This window comes from Sorex araneus, chromosome 8 (genome assembly GCF_027595985.1).
Source record: "Sorex araneus isolate mSorAra2 chromosome 8, mSorAra2.pri, whole genome shotgun sequence".
Lineage (NCBI taxonomy): Eukaryota > Metazoa > Chordata > Mammalia > Eulipotyphla > Soricidae > Sorex > Sorex araneus.
In genome coordinates, this window is record NC_073309.1 from 63806825 (window position 1) to 63832149 (window position 25325).

General features: G+C 40.1%; 1 non-coding gene across 1 annotated transcript; it reads left to right on the top strand.

The window, feature by feature from the left end:
• The first annotated feature begins 24971 nt into the window (after positions 1-24971).
• On the top strand, positions 24972-25077 carry LOC129406960 (U6 spliceosomal RNA). Its single transcript, XR_008631367.1, has one exon. It is a non-coding gene; the product is annotated as a U6 spliceosomal RNA (small nuclear RNA).
• The last annotated feature ends 248 nt before the right edge of the window (positions 25078-25325 follow it).

A 25325-nucleotide genomic window follows, 5' to 3' on the forward strand; every position in this document is an offset into this window, starting at 1 on the left:
TACTGCTCATGCTTTTACATAATGATGCTACACCAGTCAGTGTTTAAGCCCAATACATTTAATGTCCCCCATGAGTTTCACATAAGCAGTCTTCTCCATCATTCCCATCAGGCACAGTTATCTACATCAATAGTTCCTGCATTGTTTTGAATCAGAAGAAAAATGCCAGATCTCTTCCTTTCTATTGAAATTATAATAATTATAAATAATATAATAGTAATGTATATATAAGGAAAAATATCTAAAACATTAATGCATTACACAATAAATCTTCACAAAATGAACTGTTGGCTGTCAGCCAGGTCAAGAAGCAGCATCTCTGTAGGTCTTTTCTGTGTCTCCTCAATTAAGCATACTAAGAGTACTGCCCTTCTTGGATCACTAAGAAAATGATGGCTGGAGGAACCAGTCGGGATGGGAGATGTGTGCCGAAAGTAGATAATGGACCAAACATGATGGTCTCTCAGTGTCTGTGTTGCAAGCCATAACGCCCAAAAGTAGAGAGAGAGTATGGGGAATATTGTCTGCCATAGAGACAGGGGGGAGGGTGGGAAGGGGGGCTATACCCGGGGTATTGGTGGTGGGGAATGTGCACTGGTGGAGGGATGGGTGTTTGATCATTGTGTGATTATAACCCAAACATGAAAGCTTGTAACTATCTCATGGTGACTCAAAAAATATTTTTTTTTAAAAAAAGAGTACTGCCCTTCTTACCAGAAACCTTATCTGACACTTTGGTCTACTGCCCCTCCCCCCTCAGCCTCCCAACTTTCTTTACAGGCTACTTGGCTACTGGTTGTGAGTCTCTCACCTCCCATCCTTTCACTGGCAAGAGTTTTCAAATTCTGTCATCTTCTTAAACGCACACACACATAGTCCTCCACTTTCTCTGTCATGATGACTCATCTGTGGGGACTTCACTTACTCTGTTGTCTCATTTACTCTGCACTCTCTGTCACTAGATTCTTTATACTGAAGTGCTTCACCCAAGAACTATGAATCATTTGCCTTCTCTTCTCCTTCAAACTCCTTCACTATTGCATGCTTCAAATAAACCCCACTAGAGATGAAAGTTTTGAAGAAGACTTAGAAAAATGAAGATTTGAACATGAATAATTTAGACTGTGAAGTTGAAGAGAGCAAAACATGTTGAGAGGCCAGTCGTGTTGTAGAAAGGATGACTTATTTAGAGGAAAAGATTTATTTTTCTGGAAAATAGAAAAAATATGAAGAAATTGATATCACTGGGGAAAGTAACATGGGTAGAATTACTTTTGGGTAAAGAGTTCATAGTAAAAGCTATGCTCAGGACTTATATGCCACTATGTTATCTGCTGGGTTTAAAAAGGTAAAATTAACTTTAAAATGCTATTAGTCATCCTAGAGGAAAGAAGTTAATCAAAAGAACTTGCTACTTCCTGGAAATGTCTCATGTCTTTATGTGTCACTGTTAACTAACCTTTTTCTGTTTTATTTTTCTTAACGGTTCTTTCTACTTCTTGTCAATCTTCTGTCATTCAAAGAATTCAAGTTGGCTGAAATTTGTCATTACAAGACTTTGCACGCAAAGAATTAAAGGTCGTCTCTGAAATATTAATGAGATGCCTCCAATTATATTCTGAATACTTAAAATTTATATTGGTTTGTATGTTTGATGTTTATTACATATACGGGATAGAAGACTGATCTGTAAAATTTAAAGTGATGGCATTTTAAAAAGCCTTCCTAGAATATAAATTTTTATAATGCCTATTTTATCTTTATGTTTAGTCTTAGTATTGTATCTTTGACAGATTTTAAGGATCTTAAGAAAAAGTATTTTTATCCACAGGGCCAGAGCAATAGTACAGTGGGTAGGGTGTTTGCCTTGCTTGCCGATCCAGGTTCAATCCCCAGCATCCCAGATGGTCCCCAAAGTACTGCTAGGAGTATTTCCTCACTGTCAAGCCAGGAGTAACCCCTGAGCATCACTGGGCGTGACCCAAAAAGAAAAAAAAATCCACAACACCTAGATTGCTGTGTAAAATATAGTAGATATTTCTAGCTTCCTTAAGTAAAAATCTCAAAGTCAGTTTCAGGTTTTTTCTCTTTCTCAGAATTTCAACAGCGATAACTCTCATTTTTCTTTATTATTTCATATTCTATGCTAAAATCTAAGCCCTCAGCATCTATTGAGTTCCCTCACTAGTCCCAGAGTTTTTCTTATCTGTTTGTTTAGTCTGTCTTGCTCTCAGACCTTTCTACATAGCCCAAGGAAAGTAATTTTTTATGTGTCAGCTACGTACTAAATACCATGTTATGTTTTAGGATGAATTATGTTCACTGATATGCAACATGGTTTTGCAGCCGTGTGATATCTTATAATGTACTTCTCCCTCTGGGAAAAACTGGCAAGCTACTGAGAGTTTCCTGCCCACATGAGAGAGTCTCAAAAGCTTCCCATGGTGTATTCATATGCCAAAGCCAGTAACAAGTTGGGTCTCATTCCCCTGACCCTGAAAGAGCCTCCAATGAAGCATCGTTTGGAAGGCCGAGTAGAGAAAGGCTTCTAACATCTCAGGGATAGGATGAATGGAGAGGTTACTGAGACCGCTCGAGAAATTTGATGATCAACGGGATGATGATGATGATGATGATGATGATGATGATGATGATGATATGCAACATGCAGCAGAATTGTCTTTCTAAGGCATTTCTACATGAGGAAATCAAAGAAAATTCAATTATTTATTCTAAGGGATATAGTAAATCTAGGAGCTGACATTTTAACTCATCTCTTTCTGACACTAGTCTGAAGTCTCTTGCTAATCATGTTGTCTTGCTTTAAAAAAAATTACTACTGTAAAAAATTTTCTCCCACTTGCTTATAGAATAAGACAGAAACTTGGAGTGGACATACCAAGAATTCTCTCTAAGAAACTTTACTCATGTTTTCTTTTCCTCCTCTGTCTATGAATGTTTTGAAGACTCCAGCAAGTTTGGGCTTCTCACAATCCCGCAGACTTCCAGGTCATTCCAATATTCTGCCTTTCCACATGTATGCTTCAGTCTGGTATAGCTTTTCTTTTTGTTGCCTAACATGCTTTTATTTAACCTCCAAGACTCAACTCATGTAAAAGTATTGCTCAGAGATTTCCTTGACTTTTCCAGGTTAACAGTTTTGTCTTTGTCTATTGGGCACATGAATATAGTAACATTCACCATCACATTGTAACCCCCTGGAAAGAGGCTTAAGTTGAGTTTTTTACTCTCTCACTGTGAAAACTCTCAAGGCCAGGTTTATTCGAACTGGCATCAGTCTTAGTTTGGGCTGTTGTTACAAGTTACAATGGGTGTTTTAAACAACAGAACCTCGTAACTTACATCTACAAAGGCTCGAACATGTAAAACAAAGGCACCAACCTTGATTCAGTCTCTCTAGATGAGTCACCTTCCGGTTTCCAAATTAACCTTCAAGCTGTATCCCCAGTTGATTGGAAGAGATGATCTCAGGTTCTTCGTAGAAGCTGCCATTCATGAAGGGTCCACTCTCATGACAGATTCTCTCACAAAGCCTCACCTACAGTGAAGATTACATATCAGTACATAAAATTTGGGGGTGAGAAACATAAATGTTTAGCCCAAAGCTATATATATGTAATATACATATATATAATACATGGTTCAAAATTTCATCCTGGGATTACAACTTTTCTTCTGCTCCCCCATCCTGCCTCACCTGCCTCTACCCAAACCCTTAGAAAACAGCTGAGAAGCAAGCTTGCAGATAAAAGCCATTAAACTTACACAGCTTTCAAACTGTGATTGCCTCAATAGGCACTTAGTAAAGTCATTAAGAAGATACAGTTAGCAAAGAATGAAAACTATTATATCTAAATAAAAGTACAACATCTAGCATTTATTACTCAGCTGCTATATAATAAAACTGTTCCAATTGCCTCTCCGAGAAAACTCATTTAATCCTCACCATGCCATTAACTATTAGATTGTGTGTCCCCTCTGGAAACTGAGGGGGTTTCCACAAAAAAGTCCTATGTAGATATAGAGAGCTAGTGAGAGGCAAAACTCAGATTGGTGCCCATATATTGTTTCCAGAGGCATGCCCTTAAAGTCTATAATGAATTAATTAAAATCCATTTAACAAATAAAATGATGGGGAGATATTTTCAGAAAGACTCTATTTTTATATCTTTCTCCTAATTCTTAGGAGGAAGATTAACGTCTGGAAAACCTACATAGATATAACTACTAATTCAATTAATTCTAAACTAGGCAATAAAAAGAGTTGATCATGCTTCTTTAGAGTGTGTTTAAATGGCAAGTAAAATGCACATTATAAGAAGGGAATAGAAAGGACATAACACAAACACCAATATATCAAGATAGCCTCCCCATATTATCACTTGTCATCCCATTACACATCAATTTGCTCCAGTGGGCGCCATAACGTCTCCACTTGTCCCTGACACGTGCTAGTGTAGCCCAATGGCATCTGCTCACTCCAGGAATAGGAATAGCCTCAAACCGTTCATTCAGGGTCTTGACAAAGAAGTCTGACCATCTCATAGGTGGGCAGCCAGGCGTTCTTTTGATGTTCCATGGAATCCAGTCGGTAATGTCTCTAGTCCAGCAGTCATCTCCAAATCACATTATGTGTCCAGGCCATCTGATTTTTCCTTGGCAAACGAGACAGCATCCCTGATTCTCGATCATTGATGGAGGCCAGAACTCCGGATTCCTTCTCTCACTTGAGTGAAACGTGATATTCCAAGGATAGCTCTTTTGATTCCTCTTTGTGAAATCTGAATAGCATTCTCATCCTGTTTTTGTAGGGTCCAGGTCTCTGAGGCGTATGTTACTGCAGGAAGAATGGTGGAGTCGAAAAGATATGCCTGGAGCCAGAGGTTCTTCATCTTCTTAACCACTTCTTTGATGCTCTTAAAGGCATTCCACGCTGCTCTCTTCCTCCTGCACAGTTCAGGTGCCAGGTCATTCGTCATGTTGAGTTCTCAACCCAGGTACACATAGCTGCTGCATTCGGAGATGTTCGTTCCATTGAGAGCAAAGGGAACATCAGCAACTAGTTCGTTTCTCATGAACATTGTCTTAGTGAGATTCAGCTGTAGTCCTATCTTTACACACTCACCATCAAAGTCGGCCAGCATTCATGCTGCTTGGCTAATGTTTGGTGTTATCAGAATGATGTCATCAGCAAAGCAGAGGTAGTGTAGGGTGACTGTCTATCTTCACTCCCATTCCTTCCCATTCCAGTTATCACATGATGTTCTCGAGGGTGGCATTGAAGAGTTTCAGTGAAATGTTGTCACCTTACTGAATCCCTTTCTTAACGTTGATGATCACTTGTAGAATGGTGAGATCCTGGTGGTGAATCCATAATACAGCTCACGGAGGATCCTGATGCACTGAGTTTTAACACCCTGTTTGACTAGGGCTTCGATGACTGCTTCAGTCTCAACAGAATCAAAGGCCTTTTTTAAGTCGATGAACATTAGACAGAGTGACACCTTGAACTCTCGTGAAACCTCGATGAGCTTGGTCACCATGTGGATATGGTCGAGCATGCTGAATCATTTTCGAAACCCATCTTGCTCACATGGTTGTCTTTTGTCTAGTGTTCTGCCAATCCTATTCAGGATGAGTCAAGTGAACAACTTGTAGACGACGGATAACAAGCAGATCAGGCGATAGTTGCCGATGTCATGGATGTCTCCCTTCTTGTACAACAGGAAGTCCTGCTGGTTTTCCATTGGGACAAAACCTTGCATTCAGACAGGTAATGTGTGAAGAGCCGAGACAGCGTATTGACGAGTACTGGCAGCAGATTCTTCAGGTGTTCGGGTCTGACCTTGTCTGGACCAGGTGCTGTATGCTTTTTTACTGACAAAATGGCGTGTCAGATTTTGGAAGGGAGAATGTTGGGAATGATATATTCATCCTGCGGAATTTGGTATGTGGGCAGGTGGACATGGTCATTGAAGAGATCCAAGTAGAAGTTGTGGATAACCTTCTCCATTGCCCTTCTGGAAGATGTGATAGATCCATCAAAATATAGGAGGGCAGTCATCTTGGTCTTGTAGTTGGTGAAGGACAGGCAAACACTGTGAATACTTTTCCCGGCTTCTGCCACATCGGCCAACACTGCTGCTCTTCTCTCTTTGAGGTCTTCCTTTATCGCTTCTCTGCACAGCTTTGTGAGCTTGGATGTTAGCTTGTGATTGCCTGAGGCTTGCACCAAACGACATTGGTGAATGAGAACAAGAGTTTCCGAAGACAGCCGTCTGTTTGTGGCTTTCTCTCTCTTGACATTCCTCACACAATCATGGAGGTGCTGACCAGTCTATCCATATTCTTTGTTGATGTTGTTAACGACAGCACCTTCCCACGTTGCTGCAATAGTGCCAAAGAGCTCTCAGTTGGTGTTCGTTCTGGGAGTTCTCTTCTTAAGCTTTGTAGACCTTTCTCCCCACTTCATGAAGTAAAATTTTGCAAGAAGGAGATGGTGGTCTGATCCCGTTTGGAATTTTGGGGCAACAGAGACATCGGTCAGGCAAAACCGTCGATTGAATATGATGTGGTGGATTTCGTTGTGGAACTGTCCACCAGGAGACTTCTATGTCCAACATTTAGATTTGGCCTTCTGGAACTGCGAGTTACCATGGATGGTATTAGTCAACATGATGAACTCAGACAATCTCTCACCCTGTTCTTTCCACTCTAGTCTGTGGGTCCAATGTGGAGTTCTCAGGTAAACTTCTTGGTTCTATCTTGGCATTAAAATCACTGACAATGATCTTGTAGGTGGTCTTCTTTATAGAACTTCTCCAGCTCCATGTAGAACTTCTCAATTTCTTCTTCGTTGTAGTTGGATGTTGATGCGTAGATGACCAAGATAGAAACTGCCGGCAATGAGCCACATCTATTCAAGCATAATTGTCTGATTCAGGTTGTTAGGTATTTGAACAAATCAATGCTCATGGCCAAGTTCCTGTTGACAAAGATACCAACACCACTGACGCCTCTACTATCACATGTTCCAAGGAACAGTTCTCCAGTGTCGAAAACAGCATGATGTGATTGATGCCTTCTTATTTAGGTCAATCCAATGACCTCGTACTTGATCTTCTGCGCTTGCACTATCAGGTCCTCACTGGATGCTTCCAATACCAGCGTACGTGCAAATTAAAAGTGCAGAGAGTCATTTTAGTCCTTCTTCGTTTTGGCAGTCTAGTTCAGCGCTGAGATTTTAGCAGCCTCTCCTTGCTCATCCTTCTCAATGCTGCTGTATTGGGAGCTCTTTCAGGGTCAGGAAATGAGGCCCATTTTGTTACTGTTTTTGTGATATCGAATATGCCATGGGTAGCTTGCCAGGCTCTAATGTGCCAGTGGGATGTAGGGAGTTGGCCCCCTCCTTACTCCTCACTTATCTACTGTAGCTGGTCCCTCCCTACTCCTCACTTATCTACATATTATCTGCCTAACAATATGGAACAGACTTTCACAGTCATCCCGTTGTTCATCGATTTACTCGAGCAAGCACCAGTAACGTCTCCATTCATCCCAGCCCTGAGATTTTAGCAGCCTCTCCTTACTCATCTTTCCCAATGACTGGAGGTTCTTTCAGGGTCAGGGGAATGCGAACTATTATTGTTACTGTTTTTGGAATATCATATGCACCACGGGGTCTCTGCCATGTGGGCAGGATATACTTGGTAACTTGCTAGGCTCTCTGAGAGGTGCATATATATAGAGGGATATATATAGAGAGAGAGGGACATATATCCAAATAATCTCATCGGCCACCCTCCAGAACTCACAGCTGCTTCTCCTGAAAGGAAGCATAAAATGAGGCTCCCATAACCATGCCACCAGACTCTGCACCAGGGGTGCCCCAAAGGGGGATGGGTGAGAGCCTTCTCTGACCCAAGGGACCCAGCCCTGGCAGCTGATCTCCACTACCCATCCACTGCCATGCTCCAGGCCACTTTCCACATGCTTGGGCATAGCCTCACACATGAGCGAACATATTTCTGGACCCGCATAGCCACGCAACACATCATAATAAAGGGAAATATACATATATGCATCTTGGAAAGCCCAGCAAGCTACTGAGAGTATCCCGCCTGCATGGAAGAGCCTGACAAGCTCCCCGTGGTGTATTCAATATGACAAATACAGTAACAATAACAGGTCTCATTCCCCTGACCCTGAAAAGAGCCTCCAATTGTTGGGAAAAGTGAGCAAGGAGAGGCTGCTAAAATCTCAGGGCTGGGGTAAATGGAGACATTACTGGTGCCCGCTCGAGTAAATCGATGAACAATGGGATGATAGTGATACAGTGATCCCTCTATGATCACTCCACACATTTTATGGAAAATGTGTAGGGAGTGTCTTATGATGTGTCCCCCAGCCACTTCACGACACATCATAACTCACCGAACAGGCTTTATGGATTCAAAAGAACTGTCAAACATGATCTTGTCCCAAAGAACAAACACTGTTAATACAAAGGATAATACTTTTAAGCACAATGAAAATAGAGCAGACAACAGAAAATAAAATCTTAAATAACATAGTACAAGCAAAAACGTTTAATTATATAGCATCCAACAATTTACTACCATCACAGAGTCACTGCAGAATAAAAATGCCAAAATACAATACAAATTATTTTCAGTAATAAACTTACTTATTTCTTAGAGCAATTTTGAAAATTAAACCAGCAATTCTTTTTCTTATATACTTCCAGAATCCTCCCAGCTCCAACGGAAACACTTTACAAAATAAAATTGAACGACTACAGAATTCTATAGAAATTAAGCTTAAGAGACAAAGAACAAAATTGAAATGCCCAGCATTAAACTGAATTTGATTTAAGAAAATAGAAAGCAACAAATTTTGAATCTTTGTTTCATAGTATGAATAAAATGGAATAACATTAGGAAAACTGCCTGAGGAAGTCAGAACACAATATAAATCAGTCAAACTTCCCATACCTTCGAGTGACAGGAAATCTTAAAATATCACTCCATTCTGCCTGTGTGTGTGCAAAAACAAAGTTTCAGAGGCATTTAAAATATTTTATAAGGTGGAATTATAAGCTATATCAGACTGAGATAATAATTTATGTTAGCTTTATTATATATCATTTTCCCAGAGAGAGTATGTTATCACGTCGGAATTCTTATCAAACAGAGGGAGAAGACTGACCAGGAAGCTGTCTCCAAGGGCTGGCGCATTGCAAGGGCCCTGGGCTTAATCTCTGTCCCCACATGATCCCTGAGCACCAAGGCTTGGCCCTGAAGCACTGCACCAGATCTATTCCAGAAGTGTTCCCTGAGCACTGCCTAATGTGCACCTTCCAAAAACAAAAATGGAGAAACAACAACAACATCCAAAACAAGACAATGTTAAGAAAATCAAGTAACTAAGGGGAATAAAAGAGCTCACAGCCTGGTCATCTAGTATTAAACGTTTTCATGCTTGTGGAAATGAGGACACTGCAGAATCTGAACTCCATGGCACAGCTGCCAACGTGCTTCAGGAAGTGTAGGGACCAGTAAACTTGGGGGACTGAATGATTAAGACATGAGCTTAGAAAATCAGAGTCAGTATTTAAAATCTATCATAGAGAACACAGTCACCCCAAAAATGTAACTTATTTTTTTACAGTGAATTTTAATAATGGAGGCATTTCTTCCACAGTGATTGTTTGATAGTGCATTTCGTTGACAAGAGTCTATTGGAATGAGAAAAATCTGTTAATAAATCATTTCTTTAAAGTCATTTAAATCCAAATTGAGAGATACTTCCTCCATTACCAATCACTATTTGTTGAGCAAATTTATCTCCATCCATCTCCTATTCCCTGGAATGGTTTAATTTGTGGGGTTTCTCCTGCCATCTTCCTTGTTTGGCCGTTCTAGCTCCACTTTCCCAGATTTCCACTTCTTCCACTGCCCTCTGTTATTAAGGATTTCTCAAACTCCACAAGTCATCCCCCACCCCAAGGTACTGCCTCACCTAGAAGGCAGCTGGGATAGAGAAGGGATCTCTAAGTCAATGATGGTTGGAAGGACCGCTCGGGATGGGAAACGTGTGCTGAGAGCAAATAAAGGACCAAACATGATGGCCTCTCATTTATAGAGAACCATAAGACCCAAAAGTAGAGAGAGAATGAGAAGAAAATTGTCTGCCACAGAGGCAGGGTGTGGGGTGAGAGTGGGGGTAGGGATATTGTGTACATTGGTGGTGGAAAAGGTACACTGGTGGAGGGTGGGTGTTTGATCATTATAGGACTGGAACTCAATGATGAAAGTTTTGTAACTGTATCCCATGGTGATTCAAAACTGTAACTTATTTGTGAATATAGTCTCTATCTTGAACTCAATTTTTTAACTACCTTTTGGGTTGGGAAGCCAGATAGCTTGGAATGATCTGCACAATTCATTCTCCCAAAGGTCAATGCAGATGTTAGGCACTAGATCTGAGAAACCTCATTAAACTAATTTCTTTTTGGTCTGGGAATATGGTTTAAACTGGAGAGAACATGCCTAGCATGTACCAGTCCTGAGTTCTATTTCAGATACCATGCACACCACTGAGGAGAGCCCTGGTAGCCTGTGATTACCACTATGTGTGTGTGTGTGTGTGTGTGTGTGTGTGTGTGCCATGCACAGGGGGAAGGGTGTTCTGGTGGCCCCCAAGCACTACCGGACCAATCACAGAACTGTCAGGTCCACACCTCCAGGAGGCATTTCTGGAGTAACACTGCCTCCTCCCCAACACCAGTGGGCATCACCTCTTCTATTACTTTTATTAAAAATTTTTTTTAATGTTTTTGATTAACCTCTATGACTTACTCTTAATTCTTAATTGCATAGGTCTTGCCTTCAAAATTATTTTATACCTGAATATTCCTTATAATCACTCTTAATTATATTTTTTAAATAAAGAATGTTATTTAGGATTTACTGACAGTCTTGAAATTTTCTTTTTGTGCTCAGGGTGCTCAGGGATTACTCCTGGCTCTACACTGAGGAATTACTCCTGACAGTGCTCGGGGGACCATATGGGATGCCGGGGATTGAACCCAGGTCAGCTGTGTGCAAGGTAAATGCCCTACCCATTGTACTATCACTCTGGCCCCTGTTTTAAATTATATTTAATTGAGTATACTTCTTCCCATATACATATATGTGCGTAAATACATATACATATCAAGTTATAATACATATACATACTAATTTACAAATATCATCCAATCAAATGGCAATGTCTTATTACCAAGATGGTTACCATCAATTTCCTTCTTTCCTGTCTCTATTTTCTTGACCTTGGGCTGCTGTGTGACAGGTTTGTCTGATAGAGTGATGGTGAGCTGCAGGACGTCCACCTCCAGGCCTGCCTGAGTCCCTTGGAAAGCTTTCCCCTGAAGTCCTCACTTTGTGGAGCCAGAACCAGAAAGAGGCCACATGAAGAGAGAAGAAGCACATTACCCACCAGTCTCTACTCCAGGAGTGAGGAGAATCAAGAAACGTTCAGGTGATGCTTCAGCTGTCACCCTGCCTGTCAATTCCCAGAGAAGCAGTACAGCAGGCAAACCTCTTGCCTTGTCAGTAGCTGGCCCTGGCTCTCTTCCATCACTGCCTTAGGGCCCCAGAGCCACTCCAGGAGTCATCCTTAGTCACAGAGCCAGAGGTATACCCTGCGTACGGTCCAATATGGCCCTCACACACACACACACACACACACACACACACACACACACACAAACAAAAAAAACTAAAGCAAAGACAAAATAAAACAAGAATAAGTGGTTGGGCCAGAGAGATAGTAAAGGGGCGAGGGGCTTGCTCGGCATGCAGTCAAACCTGATTAGATTCCCTGCACCTCATGGGGTCCCTCGAGTACCATCAGGAGTGATCCCTGAGTGTAGACCCAGGAGTAAGCCCTGAGCACTTGCTGGATATGGCCCTCAAACCAAATAAATATATAAATTAGTGGCCTTAAAAAAATTGGATCCCCTCAAGCAGTGCTCTGGGGGTCCGAGGTCATGCCTGGCAATACTCAGCCACTGGCATTTAAGGTTCAATGCAAGCCCTGCAATGTGATGGTACCTAAGCCAGAATTGCTGACGGCAATCCCAGTGACAGTGGTGGTGCTGGGGCCATAGTTCCAGTGAACACACTCAGGGCCTCAGAATGCAAACCAGTACTCCTTCCCTTTGAGCTCTTTCCTGGGCTACTGATTGATTAAGCTACCAAATTTAGGTGATTTGTTGCACAAACATAACTGAAACACCCAATAAAGACCTAAAAATGGATATAATCTTTTCTTTGGTCATAAAATTCAGCATCATTCATGAAAATTCTGAGGGCAGTAAACACTGCAACAAAAAGCAGTATGTACATAGGGGCTGGAGTGATAGTACAGCTGGTAGGGCATTTGCCTTGCACGCGGCCAACCCGGGTTCGATTCCCAGCATCCCATATGGTCTCCTGAGCACCGCCAGAGGTAATTCCTGAGTGCAGAGCCAGGAGTAACCCCTGTGCATCGCCGGGTGTGACCCACAAAAGCAAAAAAAAAAAAAAAAAGCAGTATGTACATAACAGATCCAAGAAAATTATAGCAATGAAAATATTACATATTTGATTTTCAAAAAGGCAGTTTTAGGTTCACAGCAAAACCAATGAAATAAATGTATAGACCATTTCCATAAATCCCACATTCCACTTTATACAAAACTCTGCCATTATCAACACTTCACAGAAAAGTCATGCATTTGTTATAGTCATGAACCTGTATCAACACATCTTTATCAACCAAAACTTAATTACATAATTATCCTTCTTAGTATTATACATTAAATGCATTCAACTAAATGATTAATGACACATCTATCATTATGATGTACTATAGAATAGTTCCACTGCTCTAAAATTCCTCTGTGCTACATTTATTTATTTATTGTTTGAGGGTCACAATAGTGCTCTGTGCTCAGGGATCACTCCTGGTGGTACTCAGGGGATCATACACGGTGCCAGGGATTGAATTGGAGTCAGCTACCTGCAAGCAATCACTAGAACTCCTGTTCTATCTCTCCAGTTCTGTGCTCCATTGATTGATACCTGCCCTCCTCTAATCCTCAGATCAAAGATGATGTCAATCCCTACATTAGCTGCTGGCTAAGAAATTTCTGGTTCTCAGTCAAGCTGACAGCATAGTGAATTTGAATGGAAAATTAGCAAAGAAAATATTTGTGTAGCTGTCATCAATATTGAAACAAATATGATTGCTGTCAAGTTGGCATCACTCTTTTCCCAATTATGCAATTGATGGAAATTTGCTGAATATTTTTGAAAAGAGAGGGCTTCAAAAAATTTTTTAAAGTCAACCACAGTGGCAATGAAAACTGAGACTATAAACAACTGTGTCCCGGATTTTCAATCTCCCAACTCTTCTAATGACTGCAAAAATGTCTATTTCCCATGTGAAAATTTTTCACATTTAGTAGACAAGAGTAGTTTTCTTTTTCTTTTTTTACATGAATTTTGTTTAATTCAATATAGAGGTATATGCGTTGTCCACATCATTTAGATGAGATGTTCAAAAACTATACTTAATTAAATTATAGTAAGAGAATTATTAAAATAAAAATAATATATCTGAATAAGTATTTTAATTAACTACACTGCCTCAAATGTATCCAGAACATTAAAACAAGATTAAAAGGGACTATAATATTTTATTTTACTATTTTTTGTTTATCTATTTTTGGGCCACACCTGGCCGTACTCAGGAGCTACTCTTGACTCTGTGTTCACGAATTACTCCTGGCTCAGGGGACCATATGGATGGGACGATGGTGATCAAATCCAGGCAAGTGCCCAGCCCACTGTTCTATGTCTCTGGACCCAGCTATAATATTTGTGCAGAAAACAGTCATTTTGGGGAGGGGGTCACACCTAGAGATGCACAGGGGTTACTCCTGGCTCTGCACACAAGAATTACTCCTGGTGGTGCTCTAGGGACCATACGGGATGCTGGGAATCAAACCCAGGTCGGCCATGTGCAAGGCAAATGTCCTACCCGCTGTGCTATCACTCCAGCCCCAGAAAACAGTCTTAAAACAACTCACATTAAATATTTTATGGCAGGCCTGAAAAACTAAGTTTAAGCTGCTTTTAGAGAAAGAAACTAATTTACTGGAATCTTGTAAAGAAACAAGAATGTGGGCCGAGAGACAGCAAAAGGGTAAGGCACTTGCCTTGCTTGTAGTTGGTCCCCAGCACCACAAAAGGGTCTTCTTAACCCTGCCAGAGTGGTCCCAGAGCACAGAGACAGAGGTAAGTCATGAGCAGAGGTGTGTTTGGTCCAAAACAAAAGCAAAACAAATAAAGAGCAAAAAAGAAAGAAACAAATTAAAAATAAGCAAATTATTTATATATAAGACATTTTTTTCCTCTAACCATATCTGAGAATGCCCACCAGACTTGTAGATTTTGAGCATTTTTAAAAATCCAACTAGTAAGTTCTTGATGGTATTTTAAAGAAAGTTGTTTCCCTTGGCCTTTGGTTACCTGGCATTCATAATATTAGCCTTATCTAGGCAAAAAATAACCCACAAATCTAAAAACCAGGAAACATGATATTATTTTTGGTTCTGTCATGAATTTTTTGACCTGTCCAAATATTTATATTTTCAGTTGAAAAATTGGAGTTAAAAAATCTGTTGTTCTAACTCTTCTTTCTCAAAGTAGTAATTATTTTTAAAAGCAACCAAAAAAGTAGATGCATTTAAATATGTTAAGTAGCATATCCATGTACTTTTCCCTTGGTTCCACGTTTATTGAGACCCGCTAGATACCAAGCAGGTACAAGGGATCAGGGCTGACTTCAAACAGTGCAGGGTCAGTCAACTCTGCATTATATTTGAAGCCCTGAGCCACAAGTGTTTCAGAACTAACTCTATTTGTGGCTTTTTAGAATGGGCAGACAACATGTGATACATTTCATATGAAGCACCTCCCCGCCCCACCAAAGTACTAGGGGCGAACCTATAAATAATGAAGTTATTATTTATAGCATCTATAAATAATCACAGTAGCAAACTGGAGTGAAGCATTAACATTATAAATTATCTTGTAGTAAAGTATGCAGCAGTGTAGCACTGTTGTAGCACTGTTGTTCCGTTGTTCATTGATTTGCTCGAGGGGGCACAGATAACGTCTCCATTGTGAGACTTGTTGTTACTGTTTTTGGCATATCGAACACGCCACGGGTAGCTTGCCAGGCTCTGCTGTGCGGGCAGGATACTCTCAGTAGCTTGCTGGGCTCTCCGAAAGGGACAGAAGAATCAAACCCGGGTTGGCCATGTGCAAGACAAACACCCTACCCACTGTGCTAGTAAAGCATAACATTATAAAATAGCTTAGGTCCATTTTTTGCTACCAAATAAGTTTTGGCATGATCATAAAATAAACCTTTGGTGTCAGGAATTGTAGAGAATGGATCTGAAAACTGGTGTCATATATGCTCAGAGAGAGGCAGTGCTATGAGAGGCATTGGTAGAGCACTGAACTCAGAGAGCAAGAGGGCTGGGTATGGGGAGTTATGATAGACGTTGATTCATAGGTTCTATGAGGTTAAAAAGATTCAGCTGCGGGGCTGGAGAAATAGCACAGCCGGTAGGGTGTTTGCCTTGCATGCTGCTGACCCGGGTTCGATTCCCAGCATCCCATATGGTCCACTGAACACTGCCAGGGGATAATTCCTGAGGGCAGAGCCAGGAGTAACCCCTGTGCATCTCCGGGTGTGATCCAAAAAGCAAAAAAAACAAACAAACAAACAAACAAGCAAACAAAAACAAAAACCCCTCAGCTGCATGCTATCAGTCCAGGGAGCTGTGAGAGAGGTTCAGAAAGGGATTATTGCCTGATGCTGGACTTTTTGAGAGATTGCTTTTGAGTTTTCTGACTTTATTGTTGTATTATGTACCCTATATTGTGCTGCAAAGTTAAAAAGAAATTGTTACATCATTTTCAATTTTCCCTACTTAGAATAAAAAGTATATGGCAGACAGTATGTTAACAGTAGGGTCGTCACATAAACAACTGTTTTTCCTACATGTTTATGACAGATTTCAAGGTTTATATCACTGTATCACTGTCATCCCATTGCTCATTGATTTGATTGAGTGGGCACCAGTAATGTCTCCATTGTGAGATGTTGTTACTGTTTTTGGCATATCAAATATGCCATGGGTAGCATGCCAGGCTCTGCAGTGTGAGCGAGATACTTTCGGTAGCTTGCCAGGCTCTCCAAGAAGGGTGGAGGAATTGAATCCAGGTCGACTGTGTGCAAGGCGAACGCCCTATCCACCGTGCTATTGCTCCAGGTTTGTATACTATCTTATATTATTCAATTGTTAACTCTTGCTCCAGACAGACTCTACCCTTATCACATTACAAACTTTGATGTTTCACTTCTGTGTCTGAAAACCTCGAAACTCCCATAGGAAAGTAAAAGCCTGTCCATCCATCCTTTATCATATACCAAAAGCATCTCTAAATGTTCTACACATCAAGAATGAGACAGTGACTTATGACCAAACTTGGGCATGAACATGAATATATGGGAGATTTATGAGGATGCAAATTTGGTGGTAAAAGACTTGACAGACAAATAGGAGAAACACACCTGTTCGGGGTGATGACCAGGTCAGTGAAGAGCTTATACAGACGCTGTCCCTTAGAACAGGAGTGTCTGGACAGCAGATCCAGAACTAGAAATCCTTCCTCACAAGCCTATATTATCTCAGTGTATTAGATATTTGTATGTGAAGATTAACTTCTTAAGTTTGTGTTATTTCCAACTTTTAATAATCCCCTCTTCCAATTGTATTTGCACAAACCAGTTGCACTGTTTTTCAAGGCAGACTTACTGAGAATGCAAATGTATGATTCAATCAAGTAGATATAAATCAGCTTAAAGTGTCTAATAGATTAAGGACCTATTCAAAAAGTGACAAGCACATAAATCTTGAATTATCCATTAGTAAATACAATTAAGGAAATTTGAGTCAACATGGTTTTGTTGTACAGCCTTATTTCTTCTTGGATGTAAGAAAATGTTTTTAAATCCTAGAAACCTATTAAAATGTTCCAAATAGTTGTACCTTCAAATTATTTAAAAACCCTTGGACATTCTTTGGTTTCTATACTACCATGAATATACAAACATAAATTACAAATAGTTATTTGATTTTCATAGCTGGAACAGAGTTAGGACACTAAGAAGAGCTTCCAAAATAGTCACTTGAATGATTTTATGACAATGTAAACCAAATGGGCTTGACCAAACATGCAAACAAGGGCAGGAAGAAGAAGAAATCTATACATTCCTTTCCATTTCCCTCTCCCTCTGAAAAGATGGTGGGCTCTAATTTTGCTGTACTCTCTTAATTACCATCCATCACGAAATCATGAAATCCCGTTAATCACCGATTTCTCGGGCGGGCTCAGTAACATCTCATTTTGTCCTTTCCCTGAGATCTTAGAAGTCTATTTCAACTCGGCCCTCTCAACGATGTTGCACTGGGGGCTCTTCAGGGTCAGGGGAATGAGATCCAGCTTGTTACTGGATTTGCATATGAATACACCATGGGAAGCTTGCAAGGCTGTCCCATGTGGGCAGGAAACTCTCAGAAGATTGCCAGTTTCTCCCAGAGGGAGAAGTAGGCTAAAGATATCGCTTCTAAGAGCTTGCTTTTAAGTCTCTCTCTGGATGTTGGCCGTTGATGGGATTATACACACCTGGGTTCCTCTGCCGGTATTTTCATGCATGAGGCCCGTCTGAACGTGTGGAGAGGGGCCTCCAGCATGGCTGCAGCTAGGTTTCGGTGGTCTTTGGCTGCCAGGAGCTCTTCTCGGGGTGGGGAGGGAAGCTGGAGCCCATCCCCTCCGAGGGGCCCCGGGGAAGACAGCCAGGCATTCGGGCAAGAGACTCTCTAATTAATTAGTTAATTAATTTTTTAATTACCTTCCATATCTCAGTAAAATGTAAAGCTAATTAATAGTTATTTTGGTGACAAATTTTTAAAATATATTCTATATGCAGCCTAATTTTTCTAAAGTTATATTCAATATCCTTGACTGTTAGTTTATGGCGTTAGTCTATATGATGGGTAAGAGAGAATTAAATTCATTCTTTGTGCAAACATGTAACAACTTTGTATTGATGACTGTTAATATGGATTTATCTGACAGGTTTTAGAGATTAGGAGTCAGGTCTCAGAGATGGAACTATAAATATTCTACAAAAAAGCTCCAGTTTAACAGGTGGGCCAGTTGAAAGAATTCAGATTCTGACTCCATGCCCAATATGACCTTATATTTTCCCATTTCATACTTTCTACTGTATATAGTAGAAAATGAGTTTCTACAAATGCATTTATTCATCCCATTATGAAAACAACCAAATATTTATTGAACAATGATTACTATTTACACAGTAGTATATGCAAAAACTTATTACTTGTCATCCTACAATTACTATACTGAGAGATACAGCAGTGACCAATAGTTTATAATTTTACAGTGGAGAAGATAGAAAATAAGATAATACCTGGGGCTGGAGTGATAGCACAGCGGGTAGAGCATTTGCCTTGCACACGGCCAACCTGGGCTCAATTCCCAGCATCCCATATGGTCCCCTGAGCACTGCCAGGAGTAATTCCTGAGTGCAGAGCCAGGAATAACCCCTGTGCATTGCCGGGTGTGACCCAAAAAGGAAAAAAAAGAGAATAACTTACATACCATCAGATGATGGTAATTATTGCTTTAAAAAAGTCAATCAAAAGCTGATCAAGGAACAAAGTAAAGGGAGAGTGCGAGCTTAAGCCAGTAGTTCAGAACAACCCAATGGAGAAGTGGTATTTGAAGAAAGACTCAAAGAAAGTGAGAGATAGAGAAGATGAGATGAGTGATGTGCCTGTTCATGAGAACTCCCTGGGAAGGGACAACATACAAAAGCCCTCATATGAGAGTGTGTCTGTTATGTTTAAAGAAGAGAGTAGTGTTCTTGGGCAGAGTGAACAAGGCAGAGATTATGAAAAATTAGAGTTGACTGTTTTCATTCTGAGGTAAGAAAACAATGGAGAGTTTTGAGAAGTAGAGTGACATAATTCAGTATGTAACTGCATTATGGGTGAATCATATTGACTATTCTTTGAGAAGTGTCTAGAGGTGCAATGGTAGTAACAAAAAGATTGGGTAAAACTTTCCAATGAGAGGAACCTGAGTGGTAGGACAGTACAGTGGGTAAGGTGTTTGCCTTGTACTCTATGGTCTCCTAAGTGCTGCAGGCAATAATTCCTGTGTGCAGGGCTAGGAGTAAGCCCTGAGCATTTCTAGGTGTGGCCAAACACACACACACACACACACACACACACACACACACACACACACAAATTTTTTTCCCAGTAAGAATCAAGTGAAATGTTTGGGAGGTAAGGAAATAGAACACAAAGTGATTAATTTTGTATAGATTTTGAAGGTGAAGAGATTTCTTGATATTTTGGTTATAGATCTGAGAGAAGAGTAGAGTATTCAAGGATAACCTGAAAGAGTTGAGCTGAGCAACTGAATACAGAGAGCTGTTTACTGAGATAGAAAAAACCGTAGAAGCAACAAATTGGTGAAAAGATCAAGGAGTTCAGTTTGAAATCTGAGTTCAAAATCAGTTTTAAGACATCCAGATCAAGGACAAACATGCAAAGCATACAAAAGTTTGTATACAGTCCAGGAGGGAAGTCTGGGTGGAGGTTATATATCCTAGGTTTACTAACATATATTAGACGTTCAAGTTCCATGACTGCAGAAGGCATACAGGAGAGATAAGAAGTGAGAAACCTGAGCCCTGCCGTCTCAGTCAGGAAACCCACAGAGTGGAGGAGATGTAGGGGCCAGGAGACAGGAGAGAAGCAGGAGACAGCAAGCAGTGGGAGACCCAAAGTTCTTGTGAACATGCAATGATACTTCTCTGTTGTGGTTAAGTATAAAACAATGTTAGTAACTGCAATCTTAACTTCCTAGTAGAACCCTCTTACCTTATAAACCCAGTATCAAGCACTTTACAAATTAAAGGGGTTGCCAAAAGAGGAACCAGTGAGATTGTGCAGAGGTTAAGGTGCATGTCTTGTATGCAATTGACCAGGGTTCAATCCTGGAGGCTCCTGATCACAGTTGGCATGGCCCAGGTAACCCCCAGCATCACAGGGCCTGAGTATCACATCCTCAGCCCTTTGTATTGAATTACCACCCAATGGTCCCAGAATCTCTGGAGAGGCCCCTGGGGTCCTGAGCACTGCTTGGAAATCCCCACCCCCCACTGTCTTCACCAAAATAATGATCCCTTCCAACAAATTAAGTTAATTAACGAGGAAACTTATAAATGAAGTTAATAAATGAGGAAACTTATCAATGAAGTTAATAAATGAGGAAATTTATCAATGAAGTTATAAATGAGGAAGCATCAATGAACTTAATAAATGAGGAAACTTATCAATGAAGTTAATAAATGAGGAAACTTATAAATGAAGTTATAAATGAGGAAACTTACAAAAGAGGAAATAGTAACTTTCTCTAGGTCTCATGTGTGGTAAGAGGCAGCCACCAATTGAATTCATCTTATTTGGTTTAAAAAAACTCATCCTAACTCACCACACTGCAATGGTTTGAAGTATTATGTAACCACATACATATTAATGAAATATTAATTGCCAAATTAGAGCGATTCATCCTGGGACTAGATAATTTCTGAAAAAATGCAAAAAGAAAAATGAAAGTCCCCCTCTGTATACAAATTCCTCTCTCACTGAAGGTCAGAGTAATCCCAATTTCTGATCGAAGGACTGTTTATCATTGCATCTTTCAGCTAATTCAGAACAGGTAGACATCTGCAAAATTTTCTGATATAAAATGACCTTAATAAACTGCACTGTATCACTGTCATCCAGTTGTTCATCGATTTGCTTGAGCTGACACCAGTAATGTCTCCATTGTGAGACTTCACTGGTCTGTTTTTGGCAAATCGAATATGCCACAGGGAGCTTGCCAGGCTCTGCGTGGGGGAGGAATACTCTTGATAGCTTGCCAGGCTCTCCGAGAGAGACAGAGAAATCGAACCCAGGTCAGCCGAGTGCAAGGCAAATGCCCTACCTGCTGCACTATTGCTCCAGTCCAACCTAATAAACTAGTAACAGCAAATTCAAGGAAGAACTTGCACTGAAAAGAAATTTAGCCCAGAAGCACTTACTAAAAGGAGACCTGAGGTCTGTCTATTAATTCATGAATGAGTGGTGGTGCTCAGGGTTCTGGCTCTGTGTGCAGGACCACTCCTGTTGGTGCTCGGGGAATCATGTGCTGTGCTAAGAATTGAATCAGGTTTTCGCTGACGCAGTTGCAGGCAAGGCAAGTGCCTTACCTCCTGAACTATCAGGTCCCTAATTCTGATTGATATTAAAATTTAATCTTAGATTCAGCTACTCTGGCTGGGACCTAGTGAGATTAGACAAAGATCCTGTCAGAATTCTGATGCATCTCAATGAGGCTGCCAGGATAAATACCTGAACTTAGAGTCAGGGAGGACTGGAGCTATAGCACAGCGGGTAGGGCATTTGCCTTGCACATGGCCGACCTGGGTTCGATTCTTCTGTCCCTCTCAGAGAGCCCGGCAAGCTACCGAGAGTATCCCACCCACACAGCAGAGCTTGGCAAGCTCCCCTTGGCGTATTTGATATGCCAAAAACAGTAACAACAAGTCTCACAATGGAGACGTTACTGGTGCCCGCTCGAGCAAATCGATGAGCAATGGGATGACAGTGCTAAAGTGTTACAGGGTCAGGGATGGGGCTGAGCAGCAGAGCACTTAATTTGCTCATGTGAGGCTCTGGGTTCCATTCCTGACACCACAAAAGCAAACAAAACAAAACATACCTGAGTATCATAATTGAAAGCCTAAGTCTTATAATTCTGTTACAACTTGGTCTAATACTTAAGGAAGGAAAGTATAAAACCATCAAGTGAAACTTCAGTAGGAATCATATCTATAGGCATCATTTCTTTTGTGTAATGTGAAAAAAATGTAATGTGAAAAAAAAATCACTATGGTTAATATGATATCACATGTTAAGATAGTACCCAAACAAAAGCAATAATTATATAATCTTATAAACTATGTAATTTATGTCAAGTAATTAGGTAATTTACACAAATAAGATAACAGTGAACTACTTTAGATAGTTTTATAGAAATATACTTATAATAAAAATATTTGTAATTGTAGAATGTTTATCTCTTTTTAAATCGCCATAGATGTACAAGGGAAGAAATTCAAATCGTGTGTTATAGTGAACATTACATAGCACTCCCAACTCTGAGGCTCTGAATTATTTTCCTCAAAGGCAACCGAAGTTTATGTTTCCATATGCATTTTATAATTACATTGGAACACATTTATACTGAAATATATAATGAAATAATTTGTTCTCACCTGAGAAATTCCCTTTAATTGATCTAATTTTGTAGTTTGGTATAGCAATTATATGCCATTCTGAAAACAAATAACAATAGTTCGGTAGTGGGGGGATGGGCCTCCCAAACAGAACCTAGGGGGCCCTTGCAGGGATTCTGGTCAGCTGGTTCAATATGGGGGGTGGGCAATGAGGTTTTCTCATGCACTGCAGGGCTGGGCATTACCCAGACATTCTGGCAGTGCTCAGATCTCCAGAACCATATCCTTGTGAGACCATGTGGTACCAAAGACTAAAATGGGGTTGTCCACATGCAAAGCACAGCCCTTGCCCCTGTATTATTTCTCCTGCTTTAAGAGCATTAATTGTTTTTCTCTAAAAACATTCAAGCAACCAGTTAATGTTTAAACATCCCAAATGTTGACCAAGACAATATATCCGGCACTGCCTGAGATAAGAACTTTCAGATCAGCTTTTGCCCAGACCAAATCTTCCAATGTTTCCCCCTCAATGTTCTTGCTCTCAATGGATTTAGTGGGAAGTCAGAGATGAAGGGAAACTGGTGCTGATAAATCTCCCGTGTGGCCTCTGAAAGCGTTTGTTTTCCTGAAGTCTCCCAGTGTTGCCTTTGATTCCTGTTTTTCTGATATAGTTCTTAAGTATTTTATAACAGCAGGGAGCATTTCATTACAAAATTAAAAACACATGACTTGGAGAGGAGAAGAATATGTGCCCATGTCCTTTGTACATGAAGCTTCTGCTGGACGTACAGAGACATTCAGTTCACCATCATCTCATTTCTTCTAAGCGATCGATGCCACTGCGTCCCGCTGTTTACCTGACTTACTCTCCGATTGCACAGACCGGGGCAGGAGTTTGTCGTATTTTTTCTTGCCTGCTGGAGAACATTTAGATGCCTCAGAACCTCCACTGTGACTAATACATCTTTGAAAATGCTTGCCTGTTTGTGTCTAACCATTATCCAGTCTTTAGAAAGGATGACATGTAACCTGTGAGGAAATGCAAATTGGGAAAGTTAGAGAGAAATCCTTAATGAAGAAAGGTTTTTCATTTCTATATTAGAGATTTTATAATTGAAGGGTCTGGTAGGAGAGCACAACTATTATGACTAGCTAAAATAACAGATTACACTTACACAGAGCTGAGGTAATTCAGGAAAACATGCACAGAGGCCTCTGACATAAGATTTCCTCTTACTCCAACCTCCCTGCCCCCTCCTCAACACAGACGCCCACTGACCTCATCTGTTTCTGAAATTACTTTAAAAAACTAAAAATAAGTATTCAAAAAAGTATAACAACATAGCTGTATAATAAAGTTCAACTATCAATGTACATAAAATATAAGCTCACAATGAAGTTAAGGAAATTTCCCAAAGTACTCAGAAAGGTTATTTGGAACCAGGCACACACAGAAAAACAATAGATGAATTGAATTCTCCCTTTTTCACCTCATTGTTTTGGTCATGGAAGACAGAGGCAAAACTGGCCGCTTACCAAAATTTCTTCATCATTCCTTCTGTATAATTACACATTAGAGTTGATGCTTCAGAGGGTATGCTTGAATGAAGAAGTCAAATGGACAGAAACAAGGAGAAGAGAGGTTCTGTAATTACATAAGACTTCAGAAAAGCTGAAAAATGGGATTAAGTGAAATTTGTAAGATATATAGGCCATAGGATGAAAAAAGAACATAGATTCAAACATATATGTAAAATAAGAATATGGAGCACATAGAATAAGTGGAAAGAACAAAGACAGAGTCCTACCTGAAGTAAGATTGCCAGATGTGTATTTAAATAAAATCTCTCAATTCAATATGCCGGAGAACTGAATAAGTGGCTGACTTTGGCTTTGCTCTAAACCAAATACTGTAGGGGAAATGAGGCTCATAATCACTGCTTCCTTTCTTTTGTAGAGAACATCTCATTGCTTTTCACTTCTTGAAGAAAAATAACCAAATTCGAGAGATTTCCCCCTTCACCTCAGCCCCAGACCTTGTCTAAACTTTAATCCATCCTTTCAAAGAGTTTAGCATTTCAATTTATCTCAGAGCACTGATTGGTGCTGATAACAATAGGACCAAAATTTAAAAAGAGATTAGTTATGCTGACAAATGCTTATTGCAAGTACTGCAAGAACACTGAATCCATCCACCAGCATACACTGAAGTTGCCTACTGCTGTTTACAGAAATCTTTTCAAAGCACGGTATTGAGCAGAAGGGCATAGGGTGTATGTTAGGTCCTGAGCAGAAAAAAGTTTGTGTTAAATAATGAAGGACTTTCTTAAAAATAGATTTTAAAAATTTAAATATTTATGCTTTACACACACATTGAAAAAATAAAAAGAATATCTTAAAAACTAATTTAGCAAAACTATCTCCCCCAAACCAATTTAGCACTCACTTATGCAGCACATATAGTAAAACTGGAATGATGCACAGAAGATGAGCATGGCCTTGCATAAGTATGATATGCAAATATGTGAGGCATTTCATATATTTTTTTGTTCCATTGTTGAATTTTTTCCTGACAGAGTGGTGTTATGTGTGCAAATCAATTATTTTAAGAGTTGCTTTTGTGGAAAAAAAGAGAAGTATCTAATTTTAAAATAACATACAACCTTATAGCAGCAATTGTGCTCTATTCCTTTGAAAAAGAGATAAGAGGTAATAACCTATGCCCAAGACAGTAAAAACAATTGTTTCAGAGATCTTCCCACTAAACAGATACACACAAAGAAAAACTATTA